This window comes from Triticum urartu, chromosome 1, assembly GCF_003073215.2.
Source record: "Triticum urartu cultivar G1812 chromosome 1, Tu2.1, whole genome shotgun sequence".
Classification (NCBI taxonomy): Eukaryota; Viridiplantae; Streptophyta; class Magnoliopsida; order Poales; family Poaceae; genus Triticum; species Triticum urartu.
In genome coordinates, this window is record NC_053022.1 from 150,842,510 (window position 1) to 150,851,326 (window position 8,817).

Consider the following 8,817-nt stretch of genomic DNA (forward strand, 5'->3'; position numbering starts at 1 on the left):
AGCGAGATTCCCTAGTGCTTTGCTTCGGTTCAGTTTTCTCCCTTGATGAGAAGTCACCAGAATTTGCCTTCTTTCGATCCTCTGGCGCCCTGGGACTAGAGTTGAAAGGTAATTCACTCTTCTCATCACGGGTCCCTGGCGTAGGACAAAACAAATCTGAATGTCCAAGATGGCCACAGGAGAAACAAAAGTGAGGTATATTCTCATACTCGATGTTATAGCAATCTATCTTGTTTCTCTTTGCTGATTCAATTAGGATCCATCTGCTTAAGGGATTGTGCACGTCAATGGTGACTCTTGCCCACAGGAATCCCCCCACAGGATCAATCTGAACGACAGCAGCCTGTTTGTCAATCTACTTCGCGATGGCCAGGCCTCGTGCTTCGTTCTTTAGGTTGTAGGGTAGATTAACCACCCTAGCCCAAACTGGCAGCTTATCGAATTTGAGCTCCGACGGCTGCATATGTGCCTCAAAATCCACAAGAATTATTGCATGTTTATTGATATGCCAGGGTGCCCCATCCCACACGCGATCGCGATCGCGTTTGGATTCAAACTCTGCACAGGCCCCTAAGGTTACCCCAAGCTGGATGGAGGGACTGGAAATTGTCTGGATGTGAAAGAGATTTCGGTGCAAAACATTGCCCGCCAGCAGCCACCTCTGTGGTGCACCATCATCTATGTCGTCGATCACTAGGGGTGTTGCCTCCTCCTCAGATATATCAAGCTTCTCGAGCGCCTCTTCCATCTACGCCCTCGCCGATCGTGGTGAGAGAGCGCCCTTTTGTCGCTGGTCATTGCCCGCGTTTGATGTCGCCATCGTCGCCGGGATTTTCCTTGCACCCCGCCGATGAGATCTGCGGGCGCCGTCAGGTCCTCCTTGCCCTAGCCACCGCAGGGGTGCTTAGGGTCCCTAGTAGATTAGCTCATGATTGCACGTCCATTATTACATTGGTGCACTAAAATCTTAGGAAATTTTTTATGCAATTGCCAAGAATTATTCATCATCTTATAGTTAAGCACTTATTTGACAAGAATTTATTGACTTATCAAAGAAAAATAATATTTCTACTACTTGAAAAGAGAGATGGAGGGAAATGCTGTCTTATTATGAAGCACTTATTTGCTAAGAATTTATTAACTTACCAAAGAATATTATTATTTTTGAGAAAAATCAGAAATGGGAGAAAAAACAGGAGAACGGGAAGGGATAATGTCAAATGGGCTAAGAGAGGTTGGATGAAGGAGACGTGAAACGGGAACCTTGCGTTCTTTTTAAGTAGTATATAGTCGTTGTTCCGCGGAATTGAGACCAAAATACATGGGTGGGCGGATGCGCCCGCCACGCCTTCATTGTCCACCCTACCGATGGGATGGAACGGGGTTAACTGAGACAAATCTCGAATAAAGGGATCTGGCTGGATTCGATTGCTCGCGGACAAGAGGAAAACAGAGAAGAAGAAAAAAATGAAGAGCAGTCCGAGCAAAGCTAGGGCTTCCTTACCAACAAAATGAATCGCGTCGAGCCACGCCACACCAGCAGCGGCAGAAGGGATCGGAGGAGGAAGATCAGGAGAGAACCACGCGAGCTCCTCTGCTTCGAGATGGCAGGCGCGCTTCGGTAGGAGGGGGAGGGAAGGGGTTTCAGCGGCGAGGGACTCCGGGATGGTGCAGTGGATTTGGGAGCAGAAGCATAAACATTTTTTAGGACATGCTTCATCACTCCTTCCTCTCCTTGGGCCGAGCCCATTCTCCATTCTTGCTTCCCATATTCTTTCATGCAGCCACATGTTCCGCCGTAATGGCCCATCGTCACTCCCTTGTTTTTCTTTCACGGGATTGTGACTACCTTGCTTTTTATTTTCTTTGACTATATAATCGTCGTGCGTTACAACAGGAGTATAGGCATTCTAGTAGATTAGCTCATGTTTGCACGTCTATAATTACATTGGTGTGCTAAAATCTTAGCAATTTTTTCTATGCAATTGCCAAGATTTATTCATCATCTTATAGTTAAGCACTTATTTGGCAATAATTTATTGACTTATCAAAGAAAAATATATTTCTACTACTCAAAAAGAGAGATGGAGGAAAATGTCACTCTTATTATGAAGCACTTATTTGGTAAGAATTTATTAACTTACCAAAGAATATTATTATTTTGGGGAAAATCAGAAATGAAAAAAAAGTAGGAGAAAGGAAGGTATAATGTAAAATGGGCTTAGAGAGGTTGGACGAAGGAGAGGTGAAATGGGAACCTTACGTTCTTTTTAAGTAGTATATTAATATATTGATAGATTGACGGGGGATAAGGTGTGCCGTATTTCGATGAGATGGTAACTAACGTTTTTGGTGGAAGCCAACTTTGATGACCCTACTACGAACATGCGAAGATGTCGCGCCTTACGAATTGCTAAACCAACTCCGAGAGGTTATTGGCCACGTGAGAGCACGATCAACCTGACCGCGAGGGTCTGTTTCCTGCAAGCAAAAGAAAAACAAGTAAGAAACTGAGATTGCAATCTACATATTGTAAATTCAAGATGAAATCTTTATTGATTAAGGTGGGGTTGTGAAACGTCATGGCCTTGTCGTTAGACACAAACGAAGTAACGTGTTGCACTATGGCAAACTTTAATCTAAACAAACCACAAGTCTAAAACGACGCCCCAAGGGCTGTATTTATAGGGGAGACTGAGGGAGTCCTGGATTAGGGGGTGTCCGGATGGCTGGACTATACCTTCGGCCGGACTCCTGGACTATGAAGATACAAGATTGAAGACTTCGTCCCGTGTCCGAAAGGGACTTTCCTTGGCGTGGAAGGCAAGCTTGGCGATACGGATATGTAGATCTCCTACCATTGTAACCGACTCTGTGTAAACCCTAGCCCTCTCCTGTGTCTATATAAACCGGAGAGTTTTAGTCCGTAGGACGAAGAACAATCATACCATAGGCTAGCTTTTAGGGTTTAGCCTCTCTGATCTCGTGGTAGATCTACTCTTGTACTACCCATATCATCAATATTAATCAAGCAGGATATAGGGTTTTACCTCCATCAAGAGGGCCCGAACCTGGGTAAAACATCGTGTCCCCTGCCTCCTGTTACCATCCGACATAGACGCACAGTTCGGGATCCCCTACGCGAGATCCGCCGGTTTTGACACCGACATTGGTGCTTTCATTGAGAGTTCCTCTGTGTTGTCACTTTTAGGCCCGATGGCTTCTCCGATCATCAACAGCGATGCGATCCAGGGTGAGACTTTTCTCCCTGGACAGATCTTCGTATTCGGCGGCTTTGCACTGTGGGCCAATTCGCTTGGTCATCTGGAGCAGATCGAAAGCTACGCCCCTGGCCATCAGGTCAGATTTGGAAGTTTGAACTACACGGCTGACATCCGCGGAGACTTGATCTTTGACGGATTCGAGCCACAGCCGAGCGCGCCACACTGTCACGATGGGCATGATTTAGCTCTGCCGCCGAACAGTGCCCTGGAGGCCGCACCCGTGTCCGCTCCGACCCCTAGCTCGGAGCCAATCACACCAACCGAGGATGGGTGGTTAGACACCGCCTCGGGGGCTGCAATCTCTACGGCGATCGAGCTGAACGCCAGCCCTATTCTCTGCGAAGCCCGTGACTCCAAGGAGCCGGACTCCTCTTCGGACTCCGAGCCCTCTGCGCCCCGACCGATCGAACCCGATTGGGCGCCGATCATGGAGTTCACCGCCGCGGACATCTTTCGGCACTCGCCCTTCGGCGATATTCTGAATTCACTAAAGTCTCTCTTTGTCAAGAGAGCCCTGGCCGGACTATGGTCGGCAAGGTTGGGATGCGGATCATGAAGAAATTCAAAGCCCACCCACCACCCACTTCATAGCCACTGTTGATGATTTAACTGACATGCTTGACTTCGACTCCGAAGACATTGATGGTATGGACGCCGATGCAGGAGACGATCAAGAACCAGCGCCTATAGGGCACTGGAAAGCCACCTCGTCGTATGATATATACATGGTGGACACCCCAAAAGAAGGCAATGGCGATGGAACAGCGGAGGATGACCCCTCCAAGAAGCAGCCTAAGCGCCGGCCTCAGTGGCGCCGCTCTAAATCCCACCAAAACAAAAACGGTGATTCCGGCACGGGGGATAATAACACCCCGGACAGTGCCGAAGACAACCACCTCCAGCAAGATTCAGCACAGGAGGATAGAGAAGCCAGCCCTCATGAGAGAGCGGCAGACAGAGAGGTCGATGACGATAATTATATGCCTCCCTCCGAAGACGAGGCAAGCCTTGACGATGACGAATGTGTCGTGCCGGAGGATCTCGTCGAACAAGAGCGTTTCAAACGCAGGCTTATGGCCACGACGAGCAGCCTCAAGAAAAAACAGCAACAACTTAGAGCTGATCAAGATTTGCTAGCCGACAGATGGACTGAAGTCCTTGCGGCCGAAGAGTATGAACTCGAATGCCCCTCCAAGAGCTACCCAAAGCGCAGGTTGCTACCCCAATTAGAGGAGGAAGCACCTAAACCTACATCACCAGCGCATGATGCGGCCGACCGGCCACCTCGTGGCCGCGACAGAGAGGCCTCTCGGCCCTCCACTCAAGCCGCACCCCGGCGCCGCTCAAAAACTACCAAGGCATGGGAAAATGCGCCAGACCTGCGAGATATATTGGAAGATAAGGCAAGGCAAACAAGATCGATCTACGAATCACGTGGGCGCCCCACGGCACGAGACGATACTCGTCACACCGGATACAGTAAATTCGGCCGGGCCGAACACAGTAGATAAAGCTCGTTTGAGCTGCGTCGTGATGTAGCCCAATACAGAGGCGCCGCACACCCACTATGCTTCACAGATGAAGTAATGGATCATCAAATCCCCGAGGGTTTCAAACCCGTGAACATCAACTCATATGATGGCACAACAGATCCTGCGGTGTGGATCGAGGACTATCTCCTTCATATCCACATGGCCCGCGATGATGACCTACACGCCATCAAATACCTCCCACTCAAGCTTAAAGGACCAGCTCGGCATTGGCTCAACAGCTTGCCACCAGAATCAATTGGTTGTTGGGAGGACCTGGAAGCCGCATTCCTCGACAATTTCCAGGGAACTTATGTGCGACCACTAGACGCCGATGACCTAAGCCACATAATTCAGCAGCCAGAGGAATCGGCCAGACAATTCTGGACACGGTTCCTATCCAAGAAAAATCAAATCGTTGACTGTCCGGACGCAGAGGCCCTAGCAGCCTTCAAGCATAACATCTGCGACGAGTGGCTTGCACGGCACCTAGGATAGGAAAAGCCAAAATCTATGGCAGCCCTCACGACACTTATGACCCACTTTTGCACAGGAGAAGATAGCTGGCTAGCTCGCAGCAATAACATGACCAAGAGCCCTGGTAATTCGGATACCAAGGACAACAGTGGCAGGTCGCGTCGCAACAAGCAAAAGCGCTGCATTAACGGCGGCAATACTGAGGATACGACAGTTAATGCCGGATTCAAAGGCTCTAAACCCGGTCAGCGGAAAAAGCCATTCAAAAGAAACACTCCGGGCCCGTCCAGTTTGGACCGAATACTCGACCGCTCATGCCAGATACATGGCACCCCCGAAAAACCAGCCAATCACACCAATAGAGATTGTTGGGTGTTCAAGCAGGCAGGCAAGTTAAATGCCGAAAGCAGAGACAAGGGGCTGCATAGCGATGACGAGGAGGAGCCCCGGCCACCGAACAACAGTGGATAGAAAGGTTTTCCCCCACAAGTGCGGACGGTGAACATGATATATGCAACCCACGCTCCCCAAGAGGGAGCGAAAGCGTGTGCTAAGGGACGTATACGCGATGGAGCCAGTCGCTCCAAAGTTCAACCCATGGTCTTCCTGCCCGATCACTTTTGATCAAAGGGACCACCCCACTAGCATCCGTCATGGCGGATTCGCCGCATTGGTTCTAGACCCAATTATTGACGGATTTCACCTCACTAGAGTCCTTATGGACGGCAGCAGCAGCCTGAACCTGCTTTATCAAGATACAGTGCAGAAAATGGGCATCGATCCCTTGAGGATTAAACCCACCAGAACGACCTTTAAAGGCGTCATACCAGGTGTAGAAGCCAATTGTACAGGCTTAGTTACACTTGAAGTGGTCTTCGGATCTCCGGATAATTTCCGAAGCGAGGAGTTAATCTTCGACATAGTCCCGTTCCGCAGTGGCTATCACGCACTGCTCGGGTGAACCGCATTTTCCAAGTTCAATGCGGTGCCGCACTATGCATACCTCAAGCTCAAGATGCCAGGCCCTCGAGGCGTTATCACGGTCAATGGAAACACCGAATGCTCTCTCCGAACGGAGGAGCATACGGCGGCTACCGCAGCGGAAGTACAAAGCAGCCTCTCAAGGCAATTCTCCAGTCCGGCCATTAAACGTCCGGACACCGTCAAGCGCGCCCAGAGTAACCTACAACAAGACCGCCTGGCACGTTCCGAGCAAGCGTAGCAATGCGGCCCCAACCCCAGCCCTCGCGAACTTGCAAAACCAGTGTTGCGCGTCCATAACTACGCTCCAGGGGGAGGGGCACCATCACGGCACGCCCGAAACGCGGCTTAAACCGCACTAGGGGCTGCCGATTTCTTAAATTTTCTCTTATTTTTAGGACTACATTCTTTGGAAGGCTTGTCCGGTAGTACAATTGCCGCACAAACGATACAACCAGGGAAGCAGAAAGCTACGCCGCACTACGAAACTCTAAGGTGGTCTCTATAACGAGCAGTATACCTGTTTCGCATAACATTCCGCAGCTCGCCCCTGGAAAGGACATATTTGATAGTCCCATCTTCTGCTTATCGCACTATTTGTATCATTTTGCTTTGATCGCCGCTTTTTTAAATAAACAATGCATAGCTTCTGTCTATTATTGCATTACCTCTTTTTTACGAATATATGTTCATTAATGACATGTTGCACCCGTACACTTTGGTACGGCCAATACGCCAGGGGCTTAAGTACCCCACAACATGGTGTGAGAAGTCCGAACAGTTTCACAAGTGCGGCACCCCGAACATATAGCATTATATGCATCGGCTCCGAATCATGTCTTGGGTCAATAGTTGGGTTTGCCCGGCTCCTATGTTTTGGTACCTTACGTTCCGTCATATCGGCTAAGGTAGCAGTAGGAGAACTACTGCGATTGTGCCCCAGTAGAGCTGGGCTAAGCACCTCAGTGGAGAAAGCTAAAACTGACCGTCATGATGAGGCAAGAGCTGGTCGCTGTTCGAGAGGTTTTTGAGTCCCTAAAGACTTATGCCGCTTAGAGCGAGGAGTCAGCTTTGTCCGGCCTAGGCGTGGATAGCGCCCCGAACTCGGTCTTCCGAACACTAGGGGCTTCGCCGAAATTTAAAATTATAGAATTCTATGGCTAAGTGAGAGTGTTCAAGCATTATAGTCTGATTGCCTTGTTCGTTGTGTTGAGCGCCTCCCTCGAAGGACCCAAGAATGGGAAAAAGAGCGCTCATGTTTATCCCGAACACCCCAGCACTCGTGCCATGGGGGCAGAAGCCGACGACTCGCCATCTCTCAAATTTGATAAACGGCCGCACAGAAGGTAATATTTTAAATTCAAAAAGCATTACTTGGCGCACATGAACAAGTTTTCAGCGCACAGGACAAAACGAGCGAGTTCACTGAAAAATTACATTCATGGAACATTCATCCGCCACAAGGCGGGCACCCTTCAGAACGCCCTCATAATACATCTCGGGCTTGCGATGCTCCTTGCTCAGCGGTGGCCCGTCCTTCACAAGCTTCTCAACATCCAGCTTGCCCCAGTGCACCATCGCACGGGAAAGCGCCCTACGGGCACCCTCGATGCATACAGAGCACTTGATGACTTCGAGCCTTGGACAGGCCTCCACCAGCCGCCTCACCAGCCCGAAGTAGCTCCCAGGCATGGCCTCTCCAGGCCACAGCTGGACTATGAGGCCCTTCATGGCCTGTTCGGCCACCTTATGGAGCTCGACCAGCTGTTTTAGCTGGTCGCTTAAGGGCACCGGGTGTTCGGCCTCAGCATACTGAGACCAGAACACCTTCTCCGTCGAGCTTCCCTCCTCGGCTCGGTTGAAGGAGGCGGCATCCGACACGCTACGGGGCAAGTCTGCGAATGCTCCTGCAGAGCTCCGGATTCGGGTAAGTGACAAGTAATTCACTTTTACGTGCTTGCTTTGCATAAAGAATGCCTTACCCGCCGCTATCTTTTTTATTGCCTCAACCTCCTGGAGGGCCTTCTGGGCTTCAGCCTTGGCAAACTTGGCATCTTCAATGGCCGCCGCGAGCTCAGACTCTCGCGTCTTCGAGTCAAGATCCAAACTCTCATGTTGTTTCATGAGAGTCTGGAGCTCTTGCCGCACCTCGCCAACCTGCGTCTCATGCTTCTCCCGCTCGGTGCGCTCCGTGGCCGCCCTCTTTTCGGCCTTGGACAGCACTTGCTTAAGGGTCGCCACCTCAGTTGTGGCCCCTACAATAGCCGCGTTAATCCTGTCACTTTTTGCAATTGCACCTTTCACATATTTCAATATGGTATTTCTTACCTTCCTTCTCCTCAAGCTGCTACTTGGCTAGGCCGAGCTCTTGCTTGGACCGCTCGAGGTTCCGCTTCAGCGTATCCACCGCAGTCAATGCGGCAGAGGCCAGCAACGAAGCCTGCATACGCATATTGACTTGATTATGTTAGACTCCTGCGATTATTAGATACTCTATTCAGCTTTTCTTTCCGAATGCCGAACAGAGCATCAGGGGCTACTATCTA